Genomic DNA, 14,995 nt, shown 5'->3' with positions numbered 1-14,995 from the left:
CTGTGATCTGGTAAAAGGAACTGATTTATATATTTCTGGAAAAGGAAATAAATGAATGAAATAAAAAACCCCACTATCTTATCATTTGCAACAAAATGAATAGAACCAAAACTCATAATGCTAAGTGAGATATTGAAAGACAAATATTGACTGTTTTCTTACATGTGGATGTTAAAAGAATCAAATGGAAGATGAGGTTGTGACCATTGGAGTATGGGAAAGTAGGGACAAAGGTAATTATGTGAATTTAGGTAACAAGTACCCAGACACTCTCTTATGTCTTAGTGTTATGTTCTAGTACTCTACAGAAGACTAAGAGAGAAGTATATTTCACAATATGCTATTATATATTTTATGAATTACTACAAGAGAAGATTTAAAAGGCTATATGTGTGCAGTAATAATAAACACATGAAAACTTCAATTGTTCTGATTAAATCATTATGCATAGACTACATATACTATGATCCCATATTATGTCCCACAAATATGTATACTTCTTATATATTAATTAAACAATTTCAGAAGTCTAGTGAGACTTAAAAATGCCAAATATCCCTATTTGAATACTGAATATGTGACAATTCATCACTATGTCCCATAGATTAAAGAACACAAAAGATAGCAAATAGATGTTACAGGAAGGTTATGTAGACATCAGTGGGCACTGTGCGCTTTGGCCAATTTTCTCTACTCAGCCTCTGTCATTGTGAAATATAGAGGTATAGCTTCTGTCACAGGCTAGTGAATCTCTTCCCCCAGCTGATGTTTACTGCTTCTATAACTTTGGGGAGGAACTTTCTCAGAGACTGAACTTTGATTGCCTCCGAAGTCTCATGAGACTCTCCATTTCCTGGAGGTAATATTATACAGAGGATAGTTGGAAGATAGCACATGACTCATGTGGCAAATCACAGCCATTAGCAAGGCAACTCTGGTTCCAGGGGGTATCTAATGTCTTTTTCTGGCATTTATAGGTACCAGGCAATCACATGGTACACAGACATACATGCAGAAAAATCAATCATATGCATAAAGTTGTAAACAATTTAATATAAATATTTTAATGTAAAAATGAAGAGTCAGGCAGGAGGATCAGGAAATAGAACCAATTTGAAGAAACTATGTATAGAAATGCCACAATGAAACCAATTATTTTGCATATAAATAAAAAGGAAAGAAAAAGTCTGCACTTCAGATGACTATTGTGGCATGTGTCTATAATTCCAGAATTTGGGAGGTGGCGGCAGAAGTTCAAGGCCACCATTGGCTTCATTAGTGAGTCTAAAGCTTGCCTGAGCTATATGAGACCATGGCTAAAAAGATCCAAAGAGAGCAAAACACAACAAAATCTACAGTAAGTATTGATAAAGCATCAAGATATGTTGCTGCTTTTAATAAAGAAACTTTAAATAAACTTTTAATAAAGAAGTTAATAAAAAAGAAACTCCTTTTTGTGGTGAAGAAGACCGCAAAAAATAAGTGGAGGTTGGACACTCTGAGAGAATAAGTGCTGGAGCATTTCTTAAGTGTGTCGTTGTTCTCTTAACTTCTGCTATGCTATTTTCTTAGGTTTTCATTTCTGTGGAGCTTTTCCATTGACTACATTTTAGCTGTTTTTTGAGGGCTTAGTTGGTTGATGTTATCTACTCTAGAAAGTTACTTTTAGTTTGGCTGGAGTCTTTAATGTATGAATGTAGTAGAATGATTATAATAGTAGATACTGTAGCCAGTGCAATATACCTGTGAGGACAAAGCTCTCTTTGAGACACAGAATAGAACCTGTTGCCTTGAGTTTTCAGGGATCCTAAGATGTGTGGATTAACAGAAAGTAGTCTTTCAGGTGGAAGTTGTTGCAGGAAATATTAAAATAATGAACCTGTCAACTCTCGGCAGGCTGGACTATGCTCCTGTACCCCTGCTGGCCCACCAACTCTCCAGCTACGCTAGACCACAGGGCTCCCACTGGGCCATCTCTCTGGTGGGAGCCCCCCAAGTTCCTCTCGCTACCACGCAACACCCCACACACCCCATAGTCAGCCATCACATCACAATACCCGGTAGAATCAGGACTCTTAATAATTAACCAATCAGATTTATGTTTCAATAGAATTACAATTTACAAGATGCCAATACAATAATTTCAGAGCCAATTGATAATGATAAAACCTTTATCCTTATATTTCTAACCTTGTGAAATAAGCTACTTTTGGCTGGTAAATGCCACGTGTGTACACGTCCACAGCCATCTTCCTTCCCCCTTCTGAGACACTCTCTCTCTCTCTCTCTCTCTCTCTCTCTCTCTCTCTGCAACTCTTAGCTCCTCCTCCCTTTTCCCTGTCCAATCACAGACCTCCTCTGCACTAATGTAATTGGACAGGGTAAATCCTGCAACAGAAGACTCTTTGTCTTTAGGGTCTTGGTAAAGCAAATTTGAGGCTGGTGAATACAGTGACAGTCTTTGACAAGGTTTTAAGGGGGAACATGGGGTGGGGTAGAAGGATAAAAGGGATGGGGAAATGATGTAACTGTATTTTAATTCAAAATTGAAAATGTCCCTTGCCTCTGAACCTGCCTATGTTTTTCTTTGTAAGTATGTGTAGATTTGTTGCATTCATGCAACAATATCTGCACATCACAAGAATAGGGTCTTCCTGGGGAACAGAACACAATCGGTAGTCATTCTTCAGGGAAAACCACAATGTTATATTTGAGTAGGAGGATATTAAATATATAAGGGCCTTTCCCTCTCTCTCCCTGTTACCTTCCCGCTTCACTTCAGTCATTGGACTTCTGGCAGCCTCTGCTTGGGGGCTAACACCTGAGAGCTAAGACAGATGCTCTCTGTTGTCTGTTTGTCTTTGAAGAAGCCGCCTGAGCACACCCACTGCCGGAGTATGCCAGCCAGCCGCCTGAAGATCTGAACCTGGGGACTTTGGCACCTGAACTTTCTTTGTAGTGTAATCTAGAGACTTGTTTTCAGGTTCTCCTGTTACTACAAAAACCCTGGTTTATGCTCAGTAAAGTGGAGCCTTGATTGGGACGCAACTTGGCTTTGTGTTTTCTCTTTGCATTTCAAACCCTTTATTTCAGGTCCTTTATTTCCTCCTGGCTGAGGAGAACCCCATTCTTGAAACTGCGGGCAGTTTCACCTCCCTCTCTCTCTTATCCTTTTATATCCTGGATGGTATCAGCTTGTTCTGGGAAAAGGCCTAAGGGTAGTATGTTGAAGTGTGAAATCTTAACATTGAGAACAAAATAAACCAGTAGTCATAAGGACCAAGGCAAGGTGTAGTGATGTGCTACTGACTTTTGTGGAAGACAGAAGACATGATGGGCAGGGTAGATATAAACTGAGCTATCTCCTTAGCTTTACTTTTTCTAATACTTTCTTTTTATTACACTATTAATACTTAGGAAAAGGGGAAAAATTTAAAAATACTTAGAAAAATATTGTTGAGGCATTTCTCATTTGTATTGATTATGCTGAAGTAAAACAAAGTAATAAGGTTTGTTGGGCTAAATTATTAATGTTACATCCTCAGTAAACTGAATTGACTAAAGAAAGCTGAATCAGATATGTGTGTACTTGTTCTTCATGACCAAGAAACACTGTTTCTAATTTGACTTTCATTTTTTAAAAATTAATTTATTTTTTACACTCCATATTCCATTCCCTGACCCCTGCCCCAATCCTCTCTTCGACTGTTCCACATCTCCTCCTCACCCCTGTCTCCACTTGAATGTCCCCACCCCTCACCCCACCTGACCTCTAAACTCCCTGGGGCCTCCAGTCTCTTGAGGGTTAGATGTATCATCTTTGAATTAACACAGACCTGAAAGTTCTCTACTGTATGTGTGTTGGGGCCTCATATCAGCTGGTGTATGCTGTCTGTTTGGTGGTCAAGTGTTTGAGAGTTCTCGGGGTTCCAGGTTAATTGAGACTGCTGGTCCTTTCACAGGATTGCCCTTCTCAGCTTCTTTCAGCCTTTCTTAATTCGACAACAGGGGTCAGCTGCTTCTGTCCACTGGTTGGGTGCAAATATCTGCAGCTGACTCTTTCAGCTGCTTGTTGAGTCTTTTGGGAGGCAGTCATGATAGGTCCCTTTTTGTGAGCAATCCATAATGTCAGTAATAGTGTCAGGCCTTGGGACCTCCCCTTGAGCTGGATCCCACTTTGGGCCTGTTGCTGGACCTTCTTTTCCTCAGGCTCCTCTCCATTTCCATCCCTGAAGTTCTTTTAGACAGGAACAATTATGGGTCAGAGATGTGACTGTGGGATGGCAACCCCATCCTTCATTTGATGCCCTGTCTTCCTGCTGGAGGTGGGCTCTATAAGCTCTCTCTCCCTGTTGTCAGGCATTTCATCTAAGGTCCCTCCCTTTGAGTCCTGAGAGTCTCTCACCTACCAGGTCTCTGGTGCATTCTGAAGGGTCTCCCAACCTCCTACCTCCTGAGGTGGCCTGGTTTCATTCTTTCTGCTGGCACTTAGAGCTTCAGTCCTTTTCCCTCACCCATACCAGATCAGGTTCCCCTCTCCCCCCAACTCCCCCCTTTTGTCTGTGTTCTCACAGTCACAGCAAACATGGTCAGCACAGTTTGAGGAATGATCCATTCCTCAAATGCCAAGTTCTCTCAGAAGTCTGTGTTGAAAGTTTAGTATCCCAGCTCTAGTACCAGATCATCATCCATCTTTGTGACATTATAAAAGCTCTGAGCTTATTTGGGTCTGAGTAAATTTATTGTGTATGCATATGCATCTTAGTCCTTCAATTCTTTGCCAAGGGCATTCTTAGGGTGTGCAGTTTTGGTACAGCATTATACTTTGGATAGTGACACTGAAAGATGCTTTAATATAAAGAAAGAGTAGATAACAAATATTTTAAATTGCTTCAAATATAATGGTGAGCAAAAATATTTAGCTATCTTACTCGAAGAATCTTTTGAAAGTAAAATAAAATGTAATATATATGATTTGAGATTCATGATTACTCTGCTTTTGGTAGAGGAGAAAAATTACACTCATCTTTGAGCTTTTCCTTATTATAAACTAACACTCTGGAGTAATGCACTGCATTTAGTCCATGTTTGTCTGTTACAGCACTGGGTTGTTCCCCCTATGTTATATTTAGGATAGTACATTTTTACCTCCTGATAAGATTGTTTGCTATTTGAGGACATCTTCATTGTTTCTTTCATTACCACAGATTTTTTTTTTACTACTATGACTTGATATATGTTAACATGTTAGCATAAGAATCTTCCAGATGTGTTTGTTTTCTCAAAATTGCCTTTGGCTACATTAACTCTTTTGCATTTCCATATGAATTTAAGAATCTACTGTCCTTTTTTTTTTAATGTCTGTTTTTGCCTTGATTGAAATTTAAGGATAGAAGAGAGAATCTCAGGTGCAGAAGATACCATAGAAAACACTGACACAACAGTCAAAGAAAATGCAAAAAGCAAAAAGCTCCTAACCCAAAACATCCAGGAAATTCAGGACGCACTGAGAAGACCAAACCTAAGGATAATAGGTATAGAATAGAGAGAAGATTTCCAACTTAAAGGGCCAGTAAATATCTTCAACAAAATTATAGAAGAAAACTTCTCTAACCTAAAGAAAGAGATGCCCATGAACATACAAGAAGCCTACAGAACTCCAAATAGACTGGACCAGAAAAGAAATTCTGCCCATCACATAATAGTCAAAACACAAAATGCAGAAAACAAAGAAAGAATATTAAAAAACAGTAAAGGAAAAAGGTCAAGTAACATATAAGACAGACCTATCAGAATTACACCAGACTTCTCACCAGAGACTATGAAAACTAGAGGATTCTGGGCAGATGTCATACAGACCCTAAGAGAACACAAATGCCAGCCCAGGCTACTATACCCAGCAAAACTTTCAATTACCATACATGGAGAAACCAAGATATTCCATGACAAAACCAAATTTACACAATATCTCTCTACAAATCCAGTCCTAGAAAGTATAATAGATGGAAAACACCAATACAAAGAGGGAAACTACATCCTTGAAAAGCAAGAAAGTAATCTTCTTTTAATAAATCCAAAAGAAGATGGCCACATAAGCATAAAAATAACATCAAAAATAATAGGAAGCAACAATCACTATTCCTTAATAACTCTCAACATCAATGGACTCATTTCCTCAATAGAAAGATTTAGAAGAACAGACTGGAAATGTAAACAGGACCCAACACTTTGCTGCACACAGGAAATACACCTCAGTGTCAAAGACAAACACTACCTCAGAGTAAAGGGCTGGAAAATAATTTTACATGCAAATGGTCCCAAGAAACAAGCTGGAGTAGCCATTCTAATATGGAATAAAAGCAACTTTCAACCAAAATTTATCAAAAAGGCTACAGAAGGACACTTCATACTCATCAAAGAAAAAAATCTACCAAGATGAACTCTCAGTTCTTAACATCTAGATATGGGTGTCCTTGCATCTTAACAAATGCAAGGACACCCACATTCATAAAAGAAACTTTACTAAAGCTCAAAGCATACAGTGCACCTCACACAATAATAGTGGGAGACTTCAACACCCCACTCTCTATAATGGACAGATCATGGAAGCACAAACTAAACAGAGACACATTGAAACTAACATAAGTTATGGACCAAATGGATTTAACAGATATCTTGTGGGACTGTGGAAAAGCAGCCTATTTTCTGGTCAAGCTAGGTTAAAACCTCAGAGACCCAGCAGAGTAATCTGCAAGGGACAGAAGGAAGTTTACCATATGCTCCCAGACACTAGACTCCTGACACAAGGCCCAGCTCCATAATTCTGTGGCCTTCAGTCACATATGGCAATGCCCCAAGCTCCTGATATCCTGTCTGGACTCCACCTCCACAGTTACCTGGCAACAGCCAGGTATGCTCCTCCCCACAGTTATCTGGCAAAAGCCAGGTAGGTCCAGCCCACTATAAAAGGGGCTGCTTGTCCCCTTTCTTATTTTCTTACTCTCTTGCTCTTACTCTCTTACTCTTGCCTTCTTTGCTTCCTCTCTCTCCCCATTCTCTTCCCCCCTCTCTCTATGTGGCCATGGCTGGCCTCTACTTCCCTACTCTCTTCCTCTCTCTCTGCCTTTCTACAATAAATGCCTTAAAACTATGGATGGGCTTCCTCTTCTGATTGGGATCCACTATGCTGGAGCAATGGAGCAGTTCTTCCTCTAAGAGCTGCACACATAATCTCCTATGGAAGGCTTCCCTTGTGCTACAAGCCAAGCTGCCCAACTGAAAAAGCCAAAGATTCTTGTCCCCATAGGACCCAGCCAGAGCTCTCTCTTTCCCTGCCCTTTTCCCTTCTGTCTGGGACAGAGCCTGCTGGGGCCCACACTCCATTCTCAGCTCTTCGGAGACACTGAGCAGAGTCTGAAGTGTCTAAGAGCTAGAACCTGCGCCCCAGCCTCCATACTGCCTGGGGACCCCAGAGCTGGCTCTTCCGTGGAACCCAGAGGCATCTGTAGTGCCTGGGATTCCAAGCCTGACTCCAACAGGTTCACAGAGACCTTGTGGTGGGCAGGACGTGGGGCACCATTTTTAACTCACAATACCTATAGAACATTTCATCCTAAAACAAAAGAATAAACACTCTTCCTAGCACGTCATGGTACCTTCTCAAAAATTGACCATATAATTGGTCACAAAATAGGCCTCAACAGATACAAGAAGATTGAAATAATTCCATGTATCCTATCAGATCACCACGGGCTAAGGCTGTTCCTCAATAACAACAAAAACAATAGAAAGCCCACATAAACATGAAAGTTGAACAAGGCTCTACTCAATGATAACTTGGACAAGGAAGAAATAAAGAAATTAAAAACTTTTTAGAATTTAATGAAAATGAGGGCATAACATATTCAAACTTATGGGCCACAATGAAAGCAGTGCTAAAAGGAACTCATAGCTCTGAGTACCTCCAAAAAGGAACTAGAGAGAGCATATACTACCAGTTTAACAGCACACCTGAAAGCTCTAGAACAAAAAGAAGCAAATACACCTAAGAGGAGTAGATACCAGGAAATAATCAAACTCAGGGCTGAAATTAACCAAGTAGAAATAAAAAGAACTATACAAAGAATCAAGAAAACCAGGAGCTGGTTCTTTGAGAAAATCAACAAGATAGATAAACCCTTAGCCAGACTAACCAGAGGGCACAGAGACAGTATCCAAATTAACAAAATCAGAAATGAAAAGGGAGGTATAACAAAAGAAACCGAGGAAATTGAAAAATTCACCAGATCCTACTACAAATGCCTATATTCAACAAAGCTGGAAAATCTGGATGAAATGGACAATTTTCTAGTCAGATACCAGGTACCAAAGTTAAATCAGGATCAGATAAACCATCTAAACAATCCCATATCCCTAAATAAATAGAAGCAGTCATTAAAAGTCTCTCAACCAAAAAAATCCCAGGATCAGATGGTTTAGTGCAGAACTCTATCAGACCTTCAAAGAAGACCTAATACCAATACTCTTCAAACTGTTCCACAAAATAGAAACACAAGGAACACTACCCAATTCATTCTATGAAGCCACAGTTACGCTACGTATTCTCCCTTGGAGATGGAATGGTTTCTGTCTAATGAGGAACTTGTCACAAATTCCTTTCATAAAGGACTTCATAAGAGAGAAACATTGCAATAAAAATAGATTGATGTAATATTTTCAGAATATGTTTTTGTATATTCATTGTCTCATATTAAAGATGTTACCTTGTTCTCCATTTTGCAATTTTTGGAAAAGATAGAAAAAATAACATTTTATGAATACTTGCTTTTAAATACTACCTTTTTATATAATAAAAATATTGTTTTCTTCTAAAATATTAATGTTGTGAATTGCATTTAAAAATTTAAACCAGAATTACTTTTCTGTGATAAAGAAAACCAGGTCATGATGTATTAAGCTGTTTATATACTGTTGGATATGACTTTAAAATACCTTTATGGATTTTCTCACATTCATGAGTCAGAACATTCTCAAGGATATAATAGCCTTATAAAATGATTTGAGGAGTGTTGTAGCTTGCTTTATTCTATGAACAGTTTTTTTTTTTTTGGTTAAATTATAATTACCTCTTTTCTTGAATGATTGGTTAAAATGGTAGTGAAATTGTTTTGGCCTAGATTTTCTCCATGGGAAAAATTTGGTTTGATTGTATCCCTAGTCAATTTGTTGTTACACACTTTGTCTTTTCCCTGACCTGACGTGAATAAAATTGTTTGGAGTCTTCTTTTTGTAAACAGATGATTCCCATACTATTGGTTATATACCTAAAAATAGGATCACAAGTAAAAGTTGAGCATAGTGAATGAATCTGTAACCTCAGAGGTTATAAACCAGATACTGGAGGATCCCTAGAATCTTATTATCTGATAATAAGAATCTAACATAGTAGGGGCTCAGTTGGTAACGCAACTGATGCTTAAGATTGAGAAAATTATTTCCTTTCATATTAATCTCTGTGATAAATCCCAAATTAGTTTTGGGATATAAGGTAAGGGGAAGGTTAGGGTTCATCATCACTTTAGTGGAAAAATCTAACTAGTTCAACATCATTTCTTATGGAATGGATTGCTTTGAGAACATCACTGCTCATCTACATAAATCTTTCTCTGACTTTGTTTTGTTTTGTGACTATTCATCTACACTGTTAGTCACACACTACCATAATTAGAACATTTTCATATGTCTTGAAAACAGATAGTAACTCTTTCATGCTTGCTTTTCATTTTAAAAATAACTTCAAATACTCTAAGAATTTTTCATTTTCAGAAAATGTCTATAAAATTCTTGTCAATTCATGTAAAATTTTGCCATTTTACTTAACATTATAGTTTTGTAACTAGCTCTATAAAATATTGTTTGATAATACTGTCAATTTTTATTATATTTAGAGAAAATTGATACTTTGTTAATACTAAGTCTTAAAATTCAATTTTATAAACTGTCTTTTTGTGAAACTTTATAAAGTTTTCCATGTAAACATGCATTTTTTGTTAAATATATTCTGGAATGCTCTTAAAATTAATCTTGCTTTTTGGATATTCACTTTCACTTGTTGCTAATGACTGGAATACATTTTATTTTAGAAATGATTTATTTTATTATCTTTTCTCCCCCCTGTGTGTGTGTGTGTGTATGTGTGTGTGTGTGTGTGTGTGTGTCTAAGTAGCTAACAAGTGCAGGTGCCTGTGAAGAGGAGAGGAGCCTTTTATCACAGATGCTGGGAACTGTACAATTAGATATTATTATGGATCTTATTTATATATTACATTTTATTGGAATTTATGTGATAGAACATGTTGAGCATAATAATAATGTATGTTTGTAAATTACTTAAAGAGTAGATCATAAATATTCTAAATTTATAAAGTATGTAGCTGGGATTACATATATGTGGTAATTAGCATGATTTAATATTTCTAAAATTTATATAAATCTCCACTATCTCATTGCTGACTGCTAATAAAAGTTGAAACAATCTAGTAAATAAAATAAATTTTATAAGGCAGTATTTAGGCTAAAATAAATGTTGATAAAAATAAACATTAGTACAAATGTAAAATTTATAATAATGCATAATTGTACATTAAATTCATAATAGTCTATATTCATAGAGAATATAAATAGATGTACAAACATCCTAGTAATTCTAGTAATGTAGCATACAAGATCAATGTATAAAAATGAAGTATCAGTAATGGAGAGATGGTTCACTTGTCAAAAGACCACATACTGCTCTTCAGAGGCCCTGATTTCATAACTAGTACAATGGGACATTTCAGTTTATTTTTATGTCCTCCATGATGAATATTGATGCTGAGTATTTTCTATATATTTCTTGTCATTGTCTTTTTTGGATAAAATGTTTGCTCTGCTACTTTCTCAGACCTCAGTATAATAAGTGCTGTGTATGACAAATCTATAGCCAACTTCATCTTAAGTGGAGAAAGCCTCAAATCAATCAAATCAGGAATGAGACAGGGTTGTTCATTACCTCCAGTCATTTTCAATATAGTACTTGAAGTAATAGCTTGAACAATAAAGCAAGAGAAGAAAATTAAATGGATACAAATAGGAAAAGAAGTCAAACTATCCCTATTTACATATGATTAACTAGAATACAACATATATTATCCATGCTTTAGGTATTGTTTTTCAAATACTTTCATTTCTTGTGTTTCTTCTTATACTTTAATTATATGTATGTGATAAGTTTGTTATTGTCTCATGTATTACCAACACTTCATCCTTTCCCCCCCCCAATGTCCATATTTTTATTCTCTAAAAATCTATATTCTTTCTTACTTCAAATTGGATAATATGTTGATATTCTAGTTAATCCTTTCTCCTACCATTTCAAATCTGCTGTCCAGTGAACTTTAGTTGAGTGATTTTCATTTTTAGTTACAGAATTTGCATGTTTTAAAAATTCCTCGTCTTGTTAAAATTTCCTACTTTAAGTATTTATTGCAAGCATATTTTTCTTATTTTATTAATGTAGTAATGAAAGGAGCAATCATTTAAAATCCTTTCTGATAATCTCAGCATTTGTTTCAATAAAAGTTGGTTTGTGTTGAGTGTGTTTTGTCTTCAGTATTGATATTTTCATATCTGTTTTCTTATAAATTTGTAGATAGATAAATATCTTCCACATTGTGAATGACCTGGTCTATTTGGTTTCTTTATTCTTTTTTATTTCTTTTCTTTTTCTTTCTTTTTTCTTTCCTTTTTTTTTTTTAAATTTGGTTTTTCATTTTTTCGAGACAGGGTTTCTCTGTGTAGTCCTGCCTATCCTGGAACTCATTCTGTAGACTAGGCTGACCTCGAACTCAGAAATCTGCCTGCCTCTGCTTCCCAAGTGCTGGGACTAAAGGTGGGTGTCATCACTGCCCAGCTCTTTTTTATTTCTCTATAGAGCATTGATTTTTGTTTGTTTCAGTACATAGTGAAATGGCTTAATCCTTTCAGATTTATTTACATATTTTGGACTCTGTTTCAATATGCATATTTCATGAGTTTTATCATATTTGGTCAGTTTTCTTCATTTTTCTATCTATCTATCTATCTATCTATCTATCTATCTATCTATCTATCTATCTATCTATCGACCTACCTACCTACCTACCTACCTACCTACCTACCTACCTACCTATTTTGGTTTTCTCACATTATTTATAAACTGAGGTTATTCACACTAAATTTTTGTCTTTTGACTCTTCAAGTCATGTAGACTGAAAAATTGTGTGGGGGTTGTGTACTTGTATTCTTAACATCCCATCCACAGAGTTGTACATGGCAGGTCCATTTGGCAAGTTCTATGAACTAAGGTTTTATTTACTTTTTATTTATATTTTCCCTTACAATTCAATTGCTAAACATTTAACAGATGTAAAAGTGATTCTAGTTTCTCTGCAGTTTTACTTATTGCTTTAGCCTGGGGGCTGCCATCAGGCAGAACTTCCTTCCATGTGTCAACTCCCTTCCTATTTCTTTTACCTGCTTGATGCTTATTATGTTCTTTGTGACCTATATCATGTTTTGTCTGCAAGATAGTGTACTTTCTGCTTATTTTTGTTCTCTATTAGTTTACATTTCTTTCTATTTTTTGGTGAGTTCATCTTTTTTAGTGTTTGCATACTAAAAAAAGAGTAGTATCATAAGCTTTATCACATACATGCCATTTGGATTGAAAAAATATAGGTCATAAAAATAGGAGTATCAGTGATTGGAAGACAGCATAGAGGATTGACAGGTCAATACATTCATATACATGGTGTACATTTATGAAAATGTCACAGAGAGAAGCCTATTATTTTGCATAATGAAGATATGAGAATAGAATTTTATGGCATAAGAAAGAATATTTGTTTTGAGCTTATCTTCAGCTAAATAATTTATATTAAGGTATCTTTACAAAAAGATATTATCCTGTTGGTTTATTTGTTTGTTCAGTATCTTGGACAAAATGAAAAGTTAACAACTGCAGTAGACTGAGTATGTCCCACTAAAATTCATATCTGTTCATAACCTCAGGTTATAATCTTAGGTGATTCATCTTTGCAAAAGTTCTTAGTGATGAGATAATCTTGGGTTTAGTGTGAGTGTAAGAAAAAGAGTGGTAAATTTTCACACACAAAAGGCATAGGTAATGACTGGAGTGATGTGTTTATGTGATAAGGAATGTCAAGATCCAACAGAAGCTAGGACAGGCAAGGTAGAATTTCGCCCTAAAGTCTGTGGAGGGACTGTGGTTCTGCTAACATCTCAATTAGGCTTCTGGCCTTTAGAATAGTGGCAGAATAAATTGCTGTTGCTTTATACTATTGAAAAGATGACCATTTGCTACGGAAGTTCTAGATAACTAATACCTCATCCTCATAAAGTTATCTGTCTTTTTTTCATTGGACTGCTAATCCACTGCATTCAGTGGACATTTGTGCAAACACATAGAAAGTAAGAAGGAACTTGCATAGGTGCTTTCTTGGAAGACAAACATGCTAACCCTGGGGCCAGCAGTCTAAATGTTGGTCCTAAGTCTACCACTGATGCACCATGATTTTGTGTGTATTTTGTTTTTCCTTCAGTTATTTTTGTTTTTGTATAATGCTGCTTATCTTCGTGTTCTTTCAGCTCCACAATTCCAAGCTTATGTATCTATCCCTCCCTACACTATTAATCTACAGATATATAGTTTAACAAAAATGTATAGTTGTGCTCTATGGACTTTGGTTACTAGAGGTAGAGATTATTAGGAATTAATACAAAGACAATTGCACTATAGCTTAAATAAAAATGGAAAACTGAGAAATACCTCAAATGCCTACTAGGTCTCAGTTAATGCTTCAATTTTCAGTAAGATGTCCTTTGTTTCTGTGACTGAATAGGCAAGAAATTACAATATGAAGGTTTGATTTTAAAAAGGTTTTGGAGGGCTGGAGAGATGGTTCAGTGGGTAATCACTTGTTACTCTTGCAGAGAACTGAGGTTTGATTCTGGGCCACACAGAGCAGGTCACAAACTTCTATAATTCCAGTTCTAGGGGAACTGCTACCCTCTTCTAGTCTCCCTGGGCACCAGGCACACTGGTGGAACATGACCACACATATAGACAAAACAACCACACACTTAAAATTTAAAAGAAATGGTTTTAGTTTAATCATCCTGAATAAAAAGAGAGTGAGTTTTTTTTGACAGCAGTAATTATTTACACTCATATCCACATCATGTCGCTTCTGAAATATAAAAATTCCCAGTGGAATGGAAGTAGTTTTTATGTCTTTGATTTCCAGATGTATCAGGGTCTTTTAAGACAATATACTTCATCATCTTTCAATTAGTTGATGATTCTGAAGAAATGATTCATCCAGGGCAACAATCATTTCAGAGACATCCTCCAACCCTAAGTTCCTTTGTTTTAGTCTTCTGATCCCTTTCCACTCGGTTACATTGCTGGGTTACTTTACTCAGACTGTTTTTCCTCCTTTGCTTTATATTTTGGATTAGTCAATTTTTTTCTTGAGGTTGTATATTCTCTCTAGCACTATGAACCTGCTCTTGCCCTGGATTCCCTTGAAGAAAGCCTGAGCTGACAGTTTTAAATTGGATCCATATTTCTACTTCATTGGGGTGGGGATCAGTATGGCTGAACTGTTTCTTCTTAGTGGAATGTGAATGACAACTTTTTTGATGTACAGTTTTTAGGAGCTTTTTATTATCCTTGGAGATGGAATGTGAGTAGACAAGATTGTCAAACCTTTATTTGGAGTCTGGGTTAGAAGGCACGCCCATAGAGATGGAAGGGAGAGAAGAGAGAAAAGGAGAAAGCTCACACTTTGGTCCTGAAGAGGGAAGTAAGCATCTCACAGCAGCTTGGTAATCCATACTTCCTTTATCTTCTATTTGCTCCTTAGCCTTTTGCTCTCCTCCCCCCCCCCTTCTT

The 14,995-nt window shown here is 36.5% G+C and overlaps 1 protein-coding gene across 1 annotated transcript in view; it reads left to right on the top strand.

Moving 5' to 3' along the window:
• The first annotated feature begins 14,815 nt into the window (after window positions 1-14,815).
• The window catches only part of Gabra3 (gamma-aminobutyric acid type A receptor alpha3 subunit), a 191,776-nt gene continuing 191,596 nt past the window's right edge, over window positions 14,816-14,995 (top strand). The window contains exon 1 of the mRNA XM_031363691.1: window positions 14,816-14,928. The gene's annotated coding sequence lies outside the window, so the exon portion shown is untranslated. The remainder of the gene's footprint in view (window positions 14,929-14,995) is intronic.

This window comes from Mastomys coucha, chromosome X, assembly GCF_008632895.1.
Source record: "Mastomys coucha isolate ucsf_1 chromosome X, UCSF_Mcou_1, whole genome shotgun sequence".
NCBI classification, from domain to species: domain Eukaryota; kingdom Metazoa; phylum Chordata; class Mammalia; order Rodentia; family Muridae; genus Mastomys; species Mastomys coucha.
Note: the sequence above shows the minus strand (reverse complement) of the source record. Positions and strands in the feature narration are given on the sequence as shown.